General features: G+C 40.7%; 1 long non-coding RNA gene across 2 annotated transcripts in view; it reads right to left on the bottom strand.

Moving 5' to 3' along the window:
- LOC140002022 (uncharacterized) overlaps positions 1-18,230 on the bottom strand; it is a 111,404-nt gene extending 93,174 nt beyond the window's left edge. For both annotated transcript variants that reach the window (XR_011807875.1, XR_011807876.1), the window contains exons 1-2: positions 18,013-18,230; positions 17,595-17,697 (exon numbers count right to left, since the gene is read on the bottom strand). This is a non-coding gene — a long non-coding RNA (uncharacterized lncRNA). The remainder of the gene's footprint in view (positions 1-17,594; positions 17,698-18,012) is intronic.
- Between the last annotated feature and the right edge of the window lie 2,330 nt (positions 18,231-20,560).

Raw genomic sequence — 20,560 nt, 5'->3', positions numbered from 1 at the left:
AGAGCCTGTAATGAAAGTCCCTGCACAGAACTACTGCCAAATTCATCCCTTCTCAAGCAACTCTGTGAACTTCAAGGAAGTCCCATGAAGGGTGAATATGGCACCCAAAATATTCCCTGGATTTCCATAAATAATAGCTTCAAAATGAAAACATGTTTATGTGATCAAGTTGTTCAAGCTTTCACCCTTCTGCTCTGGTTTCCTTGGATGTGTTACCAAACATATTACAGTTGAAAATAAACTGAAACAACTGTTAGGCTGTGGTAGTGAAATTAAAAGCAACTGAGCATATCTTCCAAAGTAAGGTCAATAATTTATGGAGCAAGTTAGGTCAAGTATGCTTGACAATTCTCAGTTGGGGTGCTAAGACTGTTACTTATTACACTGTTCACAACCAGTTGCCAGCTTATCTCGTTCCCACTTCTTTCTTTACTTTTCCACCTGATGTGTCCCAGGATATGTGGTGTTTTCAGGTTTGGAAAGAAGATGAGAATACTTCTTTTGAGATGTTCTTTTTCGTGCGTGTACATAATGCCTAAAGCCGAACTGTAATGGAAATTATGATTAAAATAGTTTCTAGAGGAAAAGGTCAACTTAAGTAAGAAAGAAGGATGATCTCATATTTCTGACAGTTCAGATACAAGCAAATCTTAGCATCAATAAGTTATGCCATCTATTACATTCACATAAGCAGAATGCCTCTGTACATTTTGCACTGTTATGTCAAGATCATACAGAGCAGGGGTAAATATTCCATATGAAACTGCTGCCTATACAGGGCTACTTGCGTCTATTCTTATCTTCAGATAAATCAACTGAGAATAAAACCCAGCATGGTTTTCTGTTCTGTCTTCAGAGACCTAAACTGTGCCACATTAAGCAACACAGTAAGCATGAATTTATATTTGGACAGAGTGACACTGAAAGTTATACCTTAGTATCTTAGCAAGATACCATCCATCTTGACCTTGGATATAGCTTCATATTTTACACACCATTACTGTCATAGTAATAGACAGAGCCAACAATAATTTGCTCATACAATTTACAATATATTGTCTTCCAGCCACATTGAGGCTTCCTTAACCATCAACAGATGTGTTGCTAGTATTAGCTATATTTGAACAAAGCCGAATCTATTCAGCCCTAAAGTCCCTATGGCTGCTTGGCTGTGTCTTAAGATCAGTGCATAGCTAATTTGGCATTCATACCACTGTAAATAGTTACAGCATGGCTGAGGATTTTCAGAAGTTTTAGCCCGCAACCTGCTGCCTAAATCTCATGCATTTCCCTCTTTCCTGGCATCTGAGTTTTAGAAGTCCACACCTGGAGCACTTAATCAGCACTTAATCTTGTAGCTGCTCTGTGATGTTCAGCCCTTAAAATCATTTATAGGTGAATACTATCCACAGCTTCTTTCACAATAGCCCTACAAAGATTTAAGTCCACTCTTTTTAATGATCAATACTTGTGTTTCATTACTGAGTCACAAAATCTTCTACAAATCTATGTATTCATATTAATATTTCCCAAAGTAAACTAATTTAAAGGACATCAAGCACCATAACTGTTTTCCCACATGAAGGACAGAAGGGCTGTGGGTTTTTTTTCCAGGTATGGAGCCATCCAAGGTGAAAGCTCTCAGCTAGGATCAACGATACCTTAAATCACTTGTTCATGAGCTAAAATTCATTTGGGCAGAAAATCTCTCTGGCTTCAAAGAGATTAGTAGGCTGAAAGCTGCAACTACTATTTTTGACAGCAAAGTAGGCAAAGAATTGCCATCCCAGAAAGTTTCCTGAACAAGTTTTGCTTGGTAGTAAAAGAATATGAAGGGAAACGAAAACAGCTCAGAATGTTGCAATATATTTTACATTTTTTTTCTGATATTTTCTCCTTTGTTTGTCAAATTAAGAATTAAGGGGGAGGAAGAAGGCAAATCTGCAATAGGTGGAGTTGATTTATCCACCCCCTCTTTTCTTTTGCCTATTTTCCCTTCTATCAGTAGCTCCTTGCACATTTTACCCAAAATACAGCCTTGTCTTTTTAATACCTTCACCCTGTCAATTATTTCCCTTCCTACTATCCATAAAACTCTCCCTAACATCTGGCTATTAAACCTGCTGTGGCAGCACAATGCAGAACATCGTGTTTGTAAAGCTTGTTGCCCACTTTGTCAGCATGGCTCCGTGACCCAAAGATTTTGCTTGTAAGCCTAACATAGCCAGCCTGCAAGGAAATTGTATGGCTATAAAGAAGTGCTCTTGTACTTACTAGAAAATGACAATTTGGGTTCAGAATCTCCCCTTCTTCTTACTGCTTCCCCAGGAGAGAGCATTTCTCTGAGCTGATCCCCAGCTGCTGAAATGGTCCCTTGAGTCTATTGCCAGATACTACATAACCCCAAACAGCCTGAAGTTTGCTGGAAGTTCCTCCAAGGGACTAGATGCAGAAACACTGCATCCTAGTAAAAGGCAGCTTTACATATCCTCCTCTGGGTGTCCTTTTTTTGTTCCTCAGACATAGTGGAGTATCCAGACTTCATATTTCATTTCTTTCTGCTTCTCCCTTTCTGCAGTCCTGAGGTACATCAAGCATCCTGCCTCTTTGCAAAATCCAGGTGGATTTGCTTTAACGTTAGAAGTCTAATGGGATATTTAATCTTTCTGCTGCTTCTTTTTCAAGGATCACAATGCCTAACTAGTCAAGTGTTGGCAATACTTCTCCAGAACCTTTTGTTCTTATAGAATAATACCCATCTTAGTCATGAGGATTATGAAATGAAGGACCTTACCCCTTTTCCTAAGATGGTTTTGCTTAGCTCCAACGTGCCTCCAAATTTTCTGAACTTCAGGGTAGTAATTGTCATCAAAAGAGATAATTTTATTCTTATACAGCTCTTCATTGTTCTGCCAGGCTGTCTGTAAGAAATATTGCTGAGTTTGATAATTCTGGAAACAGAAAACTATGTATCTTAGCTGGATCTGGGGAATTTTGTGCTCCTACCCTATAAGCTCTTTATATAATACTATTAAAATGCAAGTATTGTGTAAGTGACAGAGGCAACATTCCCACATTTGTATTATTTTCTGCATTTTTAGGAATGCCATAAATCCTGTCATTGCTTCTCCTTTGAGCGTTTTCAAAATCACCACGTTTCAGTCTTTGGAGCCTGTTCTGTTTTACCAGGAAAAATGAGATGTATATTCCCTGCAAAAGGTTAATCAATAAAATCTTTGCAATCTCTTCTCATCTGGCTAACCTCACTTTAATTTCAGTAACAATGTGAGTCAACTCACTAAGACAGGCAGTATAATCTTTCTCAGGCCTTTCTGCTTTCTTTTATTCATTATTGTTAAACCTTTTGAATGTATTATCAAGGTTTCTGATATCCAGTAGTTTCCACAAAGCCCAAGTTCTTCAAGTCATGTTATATGAAGAAAATCTCAATTTTTAAGGGTACCTGTTATTCCTCAAGGATGTGGAAAAAATCTGAAAATATGTCCGTAATGCACAGTAAAGATTCAAAAAACAGGAAACAAAGAGCTCCAGCTACATACTGTTTCTAAAAATTCTCCTTTTCCTCTTAATCTTGTGATTTCTGGAGCCTGATTCACGATTTGGAATGCTTCAGATTGGCAGTACTATTTGTTACCAAAAGCACAACACATTTTCAAACAACAAAGTACAACAATTTTCTTTTTGGCCAGCTGACATCTCAGGAGAGTTCTGGACAAGAGACATCTTACATTGCACTGCTTGAGCCAATCACCCTCCATAGCAGCACTATCACCATACCTTCTTCCCTTCTCTTCCTTTCTGATGTAAGAGGCTCTTACACAGTATTCCGAGTCCTTTTCCATCTTTTTCTTCAGCATCCAAGTGTATAAATGGATAAAGTAAAGCAGGCAACATTTTTAAACATGTATAAAAACATGTTCTGCAGTGCCAAGGTCACATTTACACATCTACAAGCATCTCTTCAATGGCAGTGCTGGTTTAAGGCACGCCTCTCTTGCTCACCCTCTCCTACATGCCCCATCCTATAACACTACTCTCTGCTTCTCCTCATGGAGAAATGCATTGGTCACCCTGGTGCCCAGACACAATGCGACGATGAATGTCCAAGGTCAATTAGGGGCTGTTTCTGCCAACTTATTTGGCACTGGACCCAAATACCTCCCCGCAGCCTGAAATGTCACAATGCTGAACATTTGAGAGAATGTTGAGGAAATAAGTGATTCACACATGATAGGATTTATGACTGTAATAGATTTTCTTGTGTTTTTTTTTTTTGTTTTTTTTTATTGGAACTTCCACTGTAATTTAATTTTTCAGATGTATCTGCTCCAATTGTAGGGAACAGGAATTGATATGGGGCACAGAAACACAGCAAGGAACTACAATTGTTTGTATTTGAAATAGTAGCATCCTAAAAATATCTACACTTTTTCAGTCCTGTCACTGTAATGCTTGAGGACCCAAGTTTTTATATTCAAAGCATAATTCCTTTTAATTAAGGAGATTCAACATAAGATTAAATTATCGACACTAAAACAATGAAAATCAGTTAATCAAATATAACTCAAAGGGAATCTTCCTGCTGACATAGCCTAGAGATTACTGCATAGGCAGCTAACTCCAGTGTGTTGTAGGGTTTCCAAATGGAAATAACTCTAGACAGACCTGAAGGGTGGAAAGCTGGGTTGTGAAACACTGAGAACAGTACAAGCCAGAAAGCATGAAATGATCTCTGGGATAAGACTGTAAATAACATTTTGAAATACACCCTGAGGAAAACTGGGCATCATTGCAGGGATTTGCAGGCTAGGTTAGGACCATTTATCCCAAAAACTTTTGGTGACTCTACAATTCTGGGTAACGTGATGACAGGATCAGCTACGCACAATCCACTCCACTACGCAGAGCCAGGAGCCATCACATGAAGCAAGGAAGAGCCACATTCAGCTCAAAGACGGAGGTGGTGGCAGCCCCTAAACTTGTGCAGCTCCTTGCCAAGCGGTGTTGCAGATGAGGTATGCATGCATTAACCCAAGGGAAGGTGTGCCACATACTCCCTGGAGACATCCACTGAAGATCACAAAATAGAGCAGCTCCTGAGCTGACAGAGGAGCTGGATCTGGGAGAATATAGAGGGGTTGGGGTTTATCAATGCGAGCTTGTCCTGCTCTTGCTCAGTCCTAGCATCTCCTTTCATCCACTGTTGGTGCCGGGAGCTGGTAAAAGTCACCTTTAATCTGAACTGCTACCTCCATTCTAAGGCTTTTCTGAGGTGACCACAGGTGTTACAAATTTGTTTCAACTTGCTGGACCCCTGAGCAGGGATCTTGCCAAGGGACTTGCAATGGGAATGAACACCCATCAAGTTTTAGATTCTGCAGTGTCAAATGCCTAAATTTTCATTAGAAGACTGAAATTGTTATTATTCCCATGGAAGATTCCATCACATTTTTAAGATTCTACTTAAATAATATATATATATATTCCCAAAACTTTCCTTTTAGAGAACATTTTTTTTAATTACCAAAAGACCTCAAAGTGAAACATCCTTCTATAACTAAAGAACATATTTTAGAAACGAGAAGTATCATGTTTTAAACCTCATCAGCTCGGTGTGTTAAATAACAGCTACATAAGAACAGGCTTTTTTTTTCTGTTCCAGGTTGAATGAAAGAAATGTGGAAACGCTGGATTAAAATACTGCATATTAGTTATTATGTTGCTAGCAGCTGCAAGTTTAAACTCTGCAAGTTTAGCTTTTCCATATGATTAGAGCTATATATTACCAAATTATGCTTTGTTTACTTTTCTATCTCATATCTTTAATTGGTGCTCTGAATAAAAGTGCTTTAGGTTCCAATTCAAACAACAGCATCTCTCGACACTGTAGCCGAAAGTGCTTTAATCATGTGCTATATGGAACAAGTTCTAAATATTAAGGAGAATTAGCTCTACCAGAAAAAAAAATAAATAAAAATAAAAAATAAAAATAAAAGCTGGGATCCAGGCAATATTTCTTTGAAAACACAAACTAAATCTCACTCTCTGTGTGACCTTGAGCAAGCTACTTGATCTTTTTGTGCCTTGTCAAGACAATTATTAAAAATTGGACTTCTCTGACTAACAGATGTTACTGTACATCAGAACAGAGAATGCTAGAGTAAATGCATTACTGAAAATACTCATGATAACGAAATGATGTGGAACCAAATTTCTTTCATACCCTGTGATTTGCGTCTTCATAATTCTTACTGCACTCACTGACAAAGTCATTTAAACCATGAGATCACTTGTTTTCCAACAAATTAAGTCCCAATACTTGCCAATCATTCTGCTTCAGAGGTCAAGGAAGATAAAGTCCTTCTTTTCCTTGCATAGATCCTCAGGACCATTAGAATTACATCTATTTGCAAGAAATGCTCACAAAGCTAACAAGTTCCAAATGTTTCCTTTCCTTAAATGCATGTTTGTTTCAAATCACATGTTTTTAATCTGTGTAAACTGCCCACATTTTATTTATCTCAAGTGAATGGCCTCCAAGAGATACCATAACTAATACAAGCTAAGCAAATACTTTTAAATGGCCTATCGACACAGACTGTTGAGCAAGAGAAACAAAAAAAAAAAGCTTATTTCTCATGAGCAAGTAATGGAACCTGCAGCACCAGCAAGTAACATACTAATAATGGAGAGTATCATTATTAAAGCTTTTTACTTAACATAAGCCTGGCCATAGCTAACACTAAATAAATCACGGCATTAGCTTTTGGACACCTTGGAGTTAAAATTACCTTAATATGAACACTGCAGATTCATTCAACCATCTCAAGGTGATCATTCAGAAGTGAAATACTTACTCAAAGCTCACCTTAAATTCTAGGTTTGGTGAAAAGAGGGAGGGAAGTACTTCTGATGGTGGGACATCTCATACTAGACCTGCTGCTTCAAACAAGCAAGATGAATCATGGCAGTGCCTGTCCAAATGCTAGAGGCAGCCTAGACTAAACTCCTCGCTGAATTTATATGTTGAACACTTACATTCAGGTGAGATAAATCCCAGCCAAGAGGAGGACAGTCTTTTTAATAGTGCCAGACAAACCATATAAAAATGAACCAAAGCCAACAAGTCTTTTTGACACCAAAGTAATTAGTTTCTGCTTCTTTTAGGTGCATCTCTTGGTCATTATTGCTTGGAAGAAAGGGCTTTGCAGCATTATAAAATTACAAGCTTTGTATTTCACTAATATCAAAAAGCATATGTTTTATATAATTGCAATACTATAAAAGAAGATGGAGACAGAATATGCTTCAACACTTGTCCAGAAGTTCTATTGTAAAAAGGGCAGTGTTGAAAGAGACAATGAGCAAAACAGGGTAGAGAAAACACTGAACTTCCAACTCAGGAGGAGCACTGTTCCATAACTGGTGTGGCCTCTGGTCCATGCAGATTACTATTATTTACATTAATGTCAGAGAAACACTCATTAGAGACTGCAGACTTAAGATGGCCCCCTGAAACTTGCTGTCCCAGCAGGCATCATTACAGCCATTTTTCCTGAGTTGCTCCGTGCTTCACAGTGTCAGTTCCTGTAGCCTGCCCCAGTTGTTACCACACTGTGTGTCACTCAGCTTATATGCTTCTAAAGAAAGTCTCTCTGGTGCTGTCCTCCTCAATGTCTGCTCCACGTGATAGCTGAAGCTACCTGAGCACCTTAACAGCATGTTTACTGGATGCAAAAGATCCAGAGCAAGAGACTGGATTTTACTTTTAGTTGCTCTTACTCATACAAGTGGCAGGGTTCAAACAGGTAAAAGGCAGAGGGAAAGCAATCTGTTCTCCATCTCTGGGATTGTTAGGACATGAAGAGAATAACAATAAGGCAAATACAGAAATGAAAACCCTTCTGATTGCAAAGACAGGCAATGAAGAGTTAGAAAAATGTTCCCAGAGAGACCGCAGAACTAGAAGCCCTTAAGATGCAGGAGTCTGAAGTACTGTGGCACGATTAGCTGATTTAGAGCACAGTGAGAGAGAGGGGACACACTGCATGGTCCTTTGGCTCTGCTATTACTGCTGCAATCTTTCTTTCCCTTCTAAGAACTGCCTTCTTTCAGGACTTGAATTTTCAGGTAAAACAGGGATAATCCAGAGCCTCTCCAGTGTCTCACACTGTTTGCAGAAGGTCATCCAAAAACAGCAATGATGTATTCACTTGCATGTTAAATATATGCTATTTTGTCATATCACAGCAATAAATTATTTCATATCAATTAGAATCTGAAGAAGTTTTGGTGAGAAAACTACAAGAGATCCTCAGGACATGTAAGCTTCTGTGGCTGTAGTGGCATTCGTTCTTCCAGTAAATTCACAGGGACTAGAAGTAGCTGCAGAGCTGGGAAGAAAAGATAAAAGGGTAATTATAAAACATCTTTGAGCAACGCTGTTGGAATTATGCTTCCAGTATGAATCTGTTGTGAACTGCGAAGTTTCCCAAAGAAAGTGGGAAATCATTTCTTTTCCACTCCTACTGAAGTAACCTCAGCAATTTTGCATTTGGCTCTTGCTGCAATGTCCTCAGTTTCTCTCTATTCTTATCTGATTCTTAGAGACATTAAAAGCTTTGCAACGCCAAGTGTTTGAAAGATGTCTTTACAAGACAGATTCTGGCACATAACATCATCAAGACTGTCTTTTCTCTCACCCATCTCTGCACAGTGAATGGAATACTGACATGTAAAAACATTAATCCGAGAAGCATTTTTCCACTTTTAGGTTAAAAGAACCCTGTGCACGAACCCTGCTGAATGTAAATATCACACAGGCAGCTGTCATTACAACCAGCCCTGCTCAGCCTCATTACTGCGATTGGATTTTGATACAAAACGTGAAGCTTCTTGACATACTTCTCAAGAAAAGATTAGGAAATGTATATACATATACAAAAAGAGACTTAGGTTTCCCAAAGATGTAATTGCACAGTAATGCTACTCAGCAGGTTTCTAACGAACCATATGCATAGTTAATCAGTGAGGCAAAACAAGGCTTCAGATTGTAGCAGTCACATTGCTGACTGGAAGAAGAGCTATTTTTCTCTGAGCTTTTTATTTGAGAGAGTAGGAGTAGAAAACCATAGGGACTGCTGCTATGGAGAGCTGTCAGCTGGCTGGATGTGGAGGTGCAATGTACAATTCTTTCCTGCATAGAAAGGCCCCACTTATATCTTACTTTTTTCTCCTCTGGGGGCCCTACTAGGAGGTGGTTTCCACCAAGTCATGGGACCTCTCCTCAACAGTATCCTCCTGGCCCTGGCCTAGCTGGCCTCCCATGTCCCCAGGAGGAGGATACATAGCAAGGAGGGTCCCAGAAGCAGGGAGGGCAAAGGGCGACATGTACACTCCCTCCTCTGCTCCCATTTCTGAGCAGAGCCCAGCACACCAGGCAGCACCCACCAGTGCCCTGGGCACTCAGTGCCCCCCACCTCACCCCTCAGTGACCTCCTGCCCAATGCTCACACCATGTCCTTCCATCTTTCATCAGATCTCCTCCTGACTTAATTCTTCTCCTTCTGTTCCCTGTCTTCTTTATCTTTTTTTTTTTTTTTTGGTTGTTTGGATGGCTGATTTGTTGGGTTTTGTTATTGGTTGGTTGGTTTGTTGTTTTTTTTTGGTCTTGTTCCCGATTGGTGACGATTTGACCCTGGTTATGGCTAGGCATTAGCTCTGAAAGAAAAAGAACAAAATAACCACAGTTTTACTACTTCAATAATATAGATGCTATAGATACAGCCTAAACGTAGCTGTATCAGTTTTGAGCCATGCTTCCCTTCCAAAGTTAGACACCCACTCATGTTTACTGTCATTCTCATAATCCACAGAATGTATTTATAAAGGCTTTTCATGTCCCTTCTCAACCTTTATCAGTAAGGCTAAACACCATTTTTTCAAGTCTGCTCTCCTCAAGCCAGGTTCCTCTTCCACTGATTGTCTAGTCCTCATGCCCTGCACCTGTTCCAGTTTGAATCATCTGGTGTGTTTTTGAAAACAGGCAGATAAAATAGTGCAAAAATTCAGCTAAGGTCATATCAGTACCATGCAGAAAAACTCCTTTTTTATTTAATGCCTCTGCTAACAGTGTCTTGCCTGAGATTTATATTTACTATTTTTCCCAGCTGTGCCACATCCTTGGCTCAGTCAGAGACTTTTGTCTTACATTGCTTTCAACTGCAGCTTCCTGCTTCACATAAAATTTAAGAGAAGCTATAGCAATGAATTGAAAAATATTTAATAACTTCTTGCTTCACTTAATTTAGTCACAATGAAGATTAAATGTTATTTATAGTGTTATTTTACTTGTTTAGATTAGAAGAATTTCTTATTTTTTAAATTCCAGTGACTCCAAAATTATGCCAACGATTGTAAACCAATGCAGGGTGAAGAGCACTCATCTGTGCCAGGGTCTGGGACTGCATTTCCAGAAGCTTCAGTTTTGCTACTGTCTATTTTGAAGCCTGACTACAGTTTCGAAGATGTCATCATCTCACTAAAACACTGGGGCTATTTTAAGATGTTCCCCGGCTGTTTGTAGGATTTCAGATCTCAGCACAATCATTTCAAGAGGTGGGAGCACACATCTGAGGACATCTTTGGATTTCTCAGATGTGGGCTGGGCTGTCCCTCAGTGCAACTCCAGCATCCTGTAAAGCCTGAGAGCCATCGGGGAAATTAGCAATTATTTGAGCATAGAAAGCCACAGTCATGCTAACCTAACTCTGCCACAACAGTTGAAGCACAAAGTTCTTAGTTTTTTGTTTTTGTTTTTCCTGTTCCTTGAAAAGGTCATGGCTAAATGACTGATTTCCAGATAGCTAATCTCTCTCCAGCTGTTTTTGAAGCTCTCTCTCACCCCATGCTTGTTATGGCCAGTTAAGTCAGCATCATGGCCATAAAGCATCAGTAGAGCAGCAAAGCCAGGGATCAAGGCTTTTCCTAGATTATGAGGCCAGATAGATTATCTGATTTCCTTTAAATACAGCCAATAAATGTCCTTAAATCTATATATCTTGCAGCTGAACTGGCTTTGTTAGTGTTATTTAGCTCTTCCAGCAAATGCATTATTTCCTCTATTATTTTACTAGCTCACTTTCCTGGAATGTGCGCATTACAAACCTGGCCTTTCAGACGGTGCTGTCAATTGTGTTTTTCACTTTAATTCAATGATTTTCCATTGGATAAAACAACAGAGGCCTGGAACCATGGTCTGCAATCCAAATTCTGCCCTCGGTCTGGGCACAGTCTGCAGTACAGGACCAGAGTCGGGACCCTCCTGCATCCTGCTCAGCACCTCCAACCTCCCAGGCTTTTCCCTCTTGTCCACCTTGCAAAAGGTAACTATCAGCATGTCAGATGATGGCAGTTGCTTTCCTGACCAGATCCAGTTTACAAACCCATCTCAGAGGCTTCAGCCAGTACCAGTCTGTGTAGAAGTTGGGTATCTCATCAGTCAGAAATAGGCTGAGACTAGACATGAGTGGCTAGCTGGGCTGGTGTCTAACGAATCCACATACCTATGGGATTGGCAAGCAAGAAGCAGGTAGGCTGGCTCACTGCTTGGTGCTCATTGTATGTTCCACATCACTTCTGCTTTTTATCGCTCCACTGCAAAGGTTAATGTGATACGGGCTGTAACAAGCTGGCCAGCTCCTGACATGAACAGAAACTGATTGATTATATGCATAGTACACTAACTCTCTGCAGATGATAATGGCCATCCATGTATCATGCATTCAGCAATCACCAACATCTTTAATACAGATGTAAACCTTTGTATTGATGCCAGTTAAGCTACAATGAAGAGAGAAAGAATGTCAGAGAACATTCATTTTATTTCAAAGGGTCACTCTCAGCAGTGCAGCATAGAGCTACATGCCATTTTGTGCTGCCACTATTTCTCAGGAACATAATTCCTGGGAACATACTGCGCATCCTTTCAGAGGTAGGGACACAATTAAACTGAGGATTACTGCACAGAGATAAAATCCATCACACCACAGCTCTCATCCTTTACACAATAAAACTCCCTTTGAGTTTGTGACAGGACACCGAGGTGGAGATAGTGACCACTGTGCCCCACAGGACCAGCTGTGATGAGTTGTTTATTAAATCAGGTTCAACACGTTTTTCTCACCGTAAGTCCATTTTCAAGTATCTATTTTAAAACGTCCTGGTGTTTTCAAAAGTTCTAAATAACCTCAGATCCTCTTAGAATCAATGGGAAACATAGGTTGATATCACAGAAAGAATCTGCAGAAGAGTAACTCAAGAAGAAATTTCTGCAGAGAATGGAGAAGAGTTTTAAGAGGTATGGATGGAATGGCAGATAATGTGCAAAGGCAACAAGTAATGACTTAGAGCAACGGTAAGGCAAGAATGGTGAGATAAATGCATTTCCAAGTTCTCAATATGGTGGCATCTCATAAAAACATGCATGGCAGACTGGAAATGCAGGGGAAAGGACAAGTAAAATACAGGGGATGCATCATAAAACAGATATTTGAAACTGCCAGTAGAAGTAGGTTGAACAGAAATGGAGAGCAGAGACAAAATAGTTTCAAAAGACATATTTACATTGTAATACAAGCTGAGGTCAGTACTGCTAAATTCAAGCTCTGCATCACATTGATAAATCCTCATTTTGTGTTGAGCACAGCCTACTGCTAAGAAAGAGGTGGCCTACCTAGACCCTGTCCTTGCTCAGCATCAACCTCTTTTCTTCACTCTCAGCTCTTCTCTTCTTTGCACCAACACAGGCATTTAGGCAGCAATGCACCTAAGAGCTCATCTGGCTGAAAAATAAGTAGCAAAACACAGCCATTTCTCACCTGTATTGTTTTCATGATCTGTCAACATTACACAAGAGTCAGCAGACTGGCCTGAAGCATGAGTGTTCATGGCATGGGGCACAGACACTCAAGAATCATGCAATAAATTATGCTCTTAACTTGAAGTCTGTGCTTTTTGCTTCAAATCTGAAAGACAACTTGTATGCCCAAAGGCTTGTCTGTGCTATTTTATCAGCTAGACTAACAAGAAATAACATGGGAAGCTCAGAATGAAGATTTGGAGCAAGATCAGTTTGATTTTGTAACTGGAAGAGTTTCTTCCTTAAATAATTAGTTTCACAGTTACCTCTGCTTCAGCTCTGTGGTTCTGTAGACTACAAGCCAAGTTGAACAGCAGTTAGAATTAAATCACAGATATGGGATAGGTCAGAAAACAAATAACAAAGTAGCTTAAAGGTCAAAACCCCAAAGAGTCAAGCATTCTTTGAGGAACATTTCCATCCCCTGATGTAGATGGGTGTAACTCTCAGACTTGAAGACAGCAGTAGGAGTGGCTGATTGCATCAGGTGCATAAATATGGTACCCAAGAGGGTCAAGTATCCCATGACATCGAAGTACATACAAAAGAGGCCTGCTTTCTCTTTCACTCTCCACCTGGTACTTCTTGCTTATTTCCTTTCCCTCTCCACCCTCCACCAAATGTGTGTCACTTATTTTTATATGGGAATGTCCAGCAGGGCTGCTCATTCTTCCACAAAAATTTCACAGCATCCACTACACCACCTCAAATAATGTGAAAGACATTTAGCAGAACTGCATTTGCCTACTCAGGACTTGCATTTGGCCAATGTCTTCAGGGGGTCCATATAACACTGGGACAATTGGAAGGTTCTTAGCTCTCTGTATTATATGAATGTTGAGAAGCATACTTGGCACTATAATTTTTATACATATGTCATTCTGACAGATCTGTGTATTATGATAATTAGCAGTCATGCATTCAAAAGACAAAGTGACCACCAATTTAGTTTGTTCAGCAGTTCTTGCTGTGTTAAAGGACTATGAAAAAATAAAAAAATAAAATTTAAAAAAAAAAAAAAAAGTGAAAAAAAAAATCCATCTACTGGAAAAGAACAGGCTGGGACTCCAGAAAGACAAAGGAATTCCTGTTCACTTAAAGTATAAGCAATTCACCAGGACATATACAGGAATTAACCTTGCTTCTTCCCATAAAGTGAAAGAGATGTAAATAGCAAAGTATAACTGACACACCTACCAAGAAATGTCAAACCTTCCACAGGTGCAAGTCAGGAGCTCAATTTAATTGGCAAAATTAAGAAAGAAAACAGGTATTAGGACTTACTAGACTTAACTATATAGCTAATTACTGAATCTACAAGCTCTGAAAAACTATTGGGTCACAAACCTTTCCTCGCATAAATCAGTCAGAATTCAGTAGCTTTTCAGTCCTGAAGGTGTTGTTTCAGGAGAGAAAGCTCTGGCATTTCAACTGTTCATCTAAAGCGTTTAAAGTAAATGAATGTGTGTAACTTCTTCCAGAGCAGATTACTGAAAATATGACCTGTTGCTACTATTTTATTATCCACTACAGGTATTTCATACGTTTCCTCTCCAGTTAAGTGCCCTCTTCAGACTGTAGTTCTGGCATGGCTTTGGTTGCCTGTAGCTCTCTCCAGACTCTCATCCCTTCTACTCAGGTGAGGACTGAAACAGCCTTCCTACAGCCACAAAGTGCCCAGAAATCAGCTGAGCGCAGTCATCCGACACACAAATAGCAGTCCTATACGTCTAAGAGAACACTGTTATCATACAGAAACTGATGCCCTTGCCGATGATGACAGTTCAGTGTGGTTACCCAAACCCTGATTCAGCTGATTATATGGGAATTTTCTGTCCAAGCTAGGTTTTCTAGACACTGGAGAAAAGCAAGTCTTTCTTGGGGAAAATCTGTCTTTTATGATAAGCATTTAAAATAAGGAATGATTCACATGACCTTGACTTAGAGTGTGACTAGTTAGGACGCAGACAGCTGGAACCACCTGAAAATACAATGCAGACATCTTCAGAGCTTAGGACACCATCCAATGGCATATTTTCTTGGAGCTCCCACTGTCAATTTTCAGTGACAATCCTGCCCTCCCCAAAGCAGGGGCCAGTAGGGCCTGCCCTGAGGTCTCTAACATTACATCAAGGTGAAAGCTTACTCATCTGCTCTGCCATACCTCAGAGCATCAGTAGAGAGCTCCCTTGCCTACTGCAGAATTTGTTGAGCATCCCTTGTAGATAATTTTCAGCACTACATGCTGAAACTGCAAGTCCAAATATAGCTTCCACCTACCAGTAGGATTTCCTACAGTAAGAGTCATCCCCAATACCACAGCTTTCTTCAGAAGGAAGAGATGCTCACAGCCAAAAGAGAGCTCAGGTAAAATTTAGACACTAACATCCAGAATTGCAACATGTAGTGCCTCTTGCCCATCCCCACGCAGGCTTACTTCCCCACTGAGGCCACATTCAGTCCCCTGTGCCCTTCAGGCTTCATTGCTGGACAATCCCTGGGTAACAGCCCAGGATGAAGAGCCTGAGCAGCTCAACATCCACCTTAGGCCTGAATCCCATGCAGATCCACAAACCAAGCACCACTTGTCAGTCTCTCCAGAGACAACTCAATCCAGCAAGTGCTCTCAAAAACTCTAAAAATGCAGCAACAGCTGCCATCCTCTTTCAAAACAGCTCTGTTTAACCAAGAGCATTTCCGCTCCCCCTCTTGCTGCCAGCTACAGAGACCTACCCTTCCCTTTCCCCAGCTGTGGCATTCATTTGACCCCTTTAGAAAGTGAATTTAGCTCACTAAACTGGCAGGAACCTAACCCAACAAAACAAAACAAATCAAGAAAAAGTGAATAGTTTTCACCACTCAAGTGAAGTAATGGATCAGACACATCCCAGAGATGACAGAAGGGAGACAAATGGAGCATGTGCCCAGGAATGGGTCTGCCCCTTTCACCAGCAGCAAGCTCGTGGGCTGACTCAGACGCCTCGTGAAACCTCACCCGCAGGAGAGGAGAAGGCCTGTCAGAGGCCAGATAAACTAGAAAAGCAGGGGAGATAGCATGGGCGCTTTCCAGTCCTGCTGCAGTGCTGGAGGGCCCAGGCCACCAGAAAAGCAGAACTGGTTGAGAATAAGCCTGCCCAGAGGAAGGCTGAGACACCAACTGGCTTCAAGTCCGATCACCCACCAGCTCAGAAGTGGAAGGAAGGGCAGGAAAAACAAGGAGGTTGCCAAAAATCGGTTCCTAGAGAAGGGGTACGGCTGGACGAGTCATGCCTTTTAAAGGATAATGATGCTGTAGCTGGCAGTGAGCACAAAACTGATTTGTCCTGTAATAAGAAAATTAAAGAGCAATCACATCAAAGTTTGCCACAGCCGTTGAGGGCATTAAGGGCTGAGCTGAAAGGAAAGCCGATCTAATGCAGTAAAATTGGAAGAGTTGCAACATTTTCTGATCAGTATATACAACCGAGAAACATCAGAGAGCTAGAAGTCTGGGTTGACAAAGCAAGTAAATAATTTGTCAGAGAGAAGAACCTGCCCCGTGTTAAATCTATGTATGGATATAATTGACCACATTTCATCTTAGGAGAAAAGAAAAGTTGTGGCTAACTTCAAAGGAAACTGAACAAAAGTATCTCTAATGATTAATGAATTAGCATCGTTGAGTAAACGAGCTATTCTGAATGCTTGCCCAGAGGCAGTCATGGGAAAGTTTCCAGAACTATTGTCATTTTTCCTGGAACTCATTGACTTTAAGGACTCCACAGCTGCAAGAATTGTGTGAGCATTTCAAGACTGTCAATTTCACCACTGATTTTCTGAAAAATTCTTCCTGAACTGATTTTTATTGGTTTCAGCTGGGGAATCCATTGCACCCAGCCAGGAAATGCCACATGCCTCCTAAGCTACTGCTCTATTCTTCTTGCACTGATGCTATCAGAGACTCAAATTCACTGCAGGGAGAACACTGGGGGCCAAATTTGCCCTCTGATGTATGCACGCAGCTCCCATAGAGCTAATGCAGAATTTTTTCTCCTTTGATGCTTCTTATAAAATGCAGTTTAAAGAAGCCTGGAAGTATTGCATTAGAACAGGGAGTTCACACTATTGGTGGTCCCCATTGTCATTAACACAGTTAGTGGCATTCCAGTGAAAAACACAGAACAACTCTTTTGTTTGTTTGTTTTATAAGCAGATCCTTCAGGGTGGGATCTGGCTTGCTCAAACGCTGCCAAAGATGGAACTTCAGCATCTAAACCCGACGTACACCAGCAGCGATCCGCTTCGCCTGCTTTCCAGAGCAGCCTAACCTTTTAGGCGCCTCAATTCGTCAGGCACTTCCCTCCTCCGCCCGAAGACTCCCCAGGCAACTAATTTACAGTCATACGCTCACTCCCAAAAGGAGTTAGAGAGGGTGTCTCATTCCTCCTCCCTCCTCTCTTACTCCCAGCCACGCATTGTGATGTTCCTGGGACCCTTGTTTGTGTGCCACTGCTCACAACAAAGCAGAAAATCACACGCGTCTTTACTGCGCTTGTTTTCTCCACTTTAGCAAGTTGAGTCAGCTCCCACAGGGGTCTCAGTCCTACAGCCAGGCCAAAATAAGTGGCTGGAGCATGGAGACAGGGAGTGGGACCACTTTTCTGGGAACACCTACCCTTTTCTCTCATGAAGCTAGTTCCTCAGCTGCCAGTCTGTGTTTGAGAAGCTCCATTTCTGGGGAGAGATGAGCTTGTTCCAGCTGAGACATCTGCTGCAACCTGCAAGCAGGAAACAACCCAGGATCTACCTCCAGCTCCAGCAAAACCTGAAAAATGAACTAAAGCCAGGGCTACAGCTAACAGCAGTCACTACTCTTGGAAACCTACCATCAGGCAATATAGTTCAGTTGGCTTGGCTTTTTCTTTGATATACTGAATAGTTTTTTTCTATAAAGTCTATTAGGGAAAGACAAATTAGAATAAACCATTAAAGTAAATACGTATAAACATAACTTCCCACTGCAGAAATGCAAGCCAAGACATGCAGCTTGGAGCAGAACTGAAATCCACACCCACCTGCTGTTCTTTGCTCACCTTAGCGAGCACACACCAGTGGTGTGTTGCTCTGCAGAAGTGCCTTGCTCCTGTTGTGAGCCTCCAATTTTCAGTGGAGCCAGGAAGCTTTGATCACAGCTCCTTCCTGAATGCATTCTTGTGTGCTGGAATAGCCATGTGAGGGCCCTTGATGGGAATGAGTGCTGAGAGCAGAAACAGAAACTCATTTAGTTTGATGTGACAAAACTTCTCCTCAGACAAATGCTCCGAGGTGGTCCCATGGTAGGAACATGTGCAGAAGGCCTTGCTGAAGTAATAATACTGAAGTAATTTCATGCCTCCACCCACTTTCAGGCCTCTCATTAACACAGGCCCTGGAAATTTGTCATCCTCAACTGGCATAAATGGATGCAGTTTCTCTGGCATCAGTGAAGCCATGTTAATTTACCTTTCCAATTTGCAGAGGACCTGTTCCTCATGCTCCTAGAGTTAAATCTTTTAAGGAGCTTTATTCTGAGTCCTAGTTTCAAATCAGGGCTTGTTCTTCAAGTCCAACCTCCACCAATTCACAAAAATGACCACTCTTTGCTATCCTGTGACTAGAGAATAGACCTATGGACTACCTGTATGAAATAATATGTTTTCTTGCTTCACAAAATAATCAGCCAAGATCTGTATAAGACCACTCTGTAGAAGTATCCTCACACAGACAAAGGCTAGACTTTGAGTTTGAATATCCACAAATCTGACATCCACAAACTACAGAGACACAACAGTAACATCTGGAGCATGGAAACCAATGTGTGAACTTTTACGTTACTTTCTGAAGCGCTGTTACTTTGTACACATGAATTTGGGTTCTTAAAAGCTCATTTCTTAAGCAAATAGCTTCATCACTTTACAATTGCCATCAGTAACCTCTCCGTCCTTGCCACATACACACACCCCATTCTTTGCATTGTACCAAACCACTGGCAGAATTTCTCAGCAGGTCTAGCAAGTTTTTAGGCATAGAGAGGGTCTAGAACACCCTGGCCAACACCAGTAGATGGTAGAGAAGTTATGGCAAGTCATAATACTATCAACAGAGACCACAGCACATCCACCAGGAGTCTCGAGTGAAAGGGACTCACAATCTGAGTTTAGACCTGGTTTGGGTAGTACAATGGAGCATCTCTAAAAGAACTCAGAAAGCAACATAAGCAGGAACAAAGATGTGACATTTAGGCTATGACTCCAAAATGGCTCTTGTTTCTTTGCAAGAGGAGGCTGAGTCCCCTATAGTCAAATATCTTACTTGCAATTCTGGTATCCTGGAAAATCTGAAATTGATGCCGAACGCTAAACCTGCTAAGCTGTTTAAGTTTGATGGGATGCATTAGGTGGGGCCAGTTCTCTAGTAACGGGATATTAGCTGAAATATATTGAAACACTGTTTAACAGCTATTTTATTAAACAAAGTACAATCACAACCAGGTTTGCCATTTTTCTGTGGCCAGTGGAAAAAATGAGCACATTAGGGAACTTCATTGCCTGTCTAGAATGGGACATTTCACACTGGAACAGGATGGAAATCACGTAGATCACTGCCAAGCATGCGGGCTTGTTCTTAAAAGATCTCATACTCAAACTAATTTTAGAATGAAGAAAAAGCCTGCTTCAAACTATTCTGAAGTACAGAATTTCCAGTGAAAAACTTCTACTTTCCTCTTTCATACTTCTTTTATACTTCATATACACTTTCAAACTCCCCACTGCTACACTAAGTCAAGTTCTCAAAGCACTGATGCACTGTGAAAGAAAATGGGAACAAGCCACACACAAAAAAAAAAAATTAAAAAAAAATAAAAAAGTTTTGCTAAAATGAAGTTGATCCTTTTTCTATTATTATTCCTGTGAGCTGACTAACATTTTATAAACTAAAAAATACTTTACTTTAGTGAGGAGTTTTGCCAGAACTGCAAACTAGAAAACAGATTTTTAATTCTATCCTTCAAATTTATGGTAATAAATTTCAAATCAAATGAGTTTAGCGTTGTGTTTTGACTGTTTCCACACACTTTCTCTCCAGCAGTCCACCATTCCAGTATCTTTCCTCACATCCTAAGCTTTCTATTAACAAAGATGAATATCTTTGCACACTGGCTTGCTAATGTAATGAGAGTTTTAAATCAGAACTGGCAGAGACCAGAAGTTGAAGTCCTTAAGGCAGCATTAAGCAAGAACAACCAGCAGGAGAGGCTTAAACTCATCAAAGATAAAACTGCAGTAAGGTTTTAGAAGGCTAAAGTAGGATGGTGGTCAATGAATTGTGTCTTTTCCAGGAAGGACGTAATGGGAAAAAGAACACTATGTTGGAAGTCTTATCATAAGATCAGACTTATGACTTCGTTGGCATAAGAGAATTGACATATTTATAGGAGGCTGTAGTTTGTTCAAGCAGAATGGACAGGGAAGCACATATGTACTTTCTCCAAAATCCAAAGAGAGAGAGATCTGCTGCTTTAAGGTCTTCAGATAATGTTAAAAAGGATAGAAGGCTAGTGGGGCTGTCCTAGACTACAATACAGCATATCACAAAGGGAAA

This window comes from Anas platyrhynchos, chromosome 3 (genome assembly GCF_047663525.1).
Source record: "Anas platyrhynchos isolate ZD024472 breed Pekin duck chromosome 3, IASCAAS_PekinDuck_T2T, whole genome shotgun sequence".
Lineage (NCBI taxonomy): Eukaryota > Metazoa > Chordata > Aves > Anseriformes > Anatidae > Anas > Anas platyrhynchos.
This window is presented reverse-complemented; position numbering and strand designations above follow the sequence as displayed.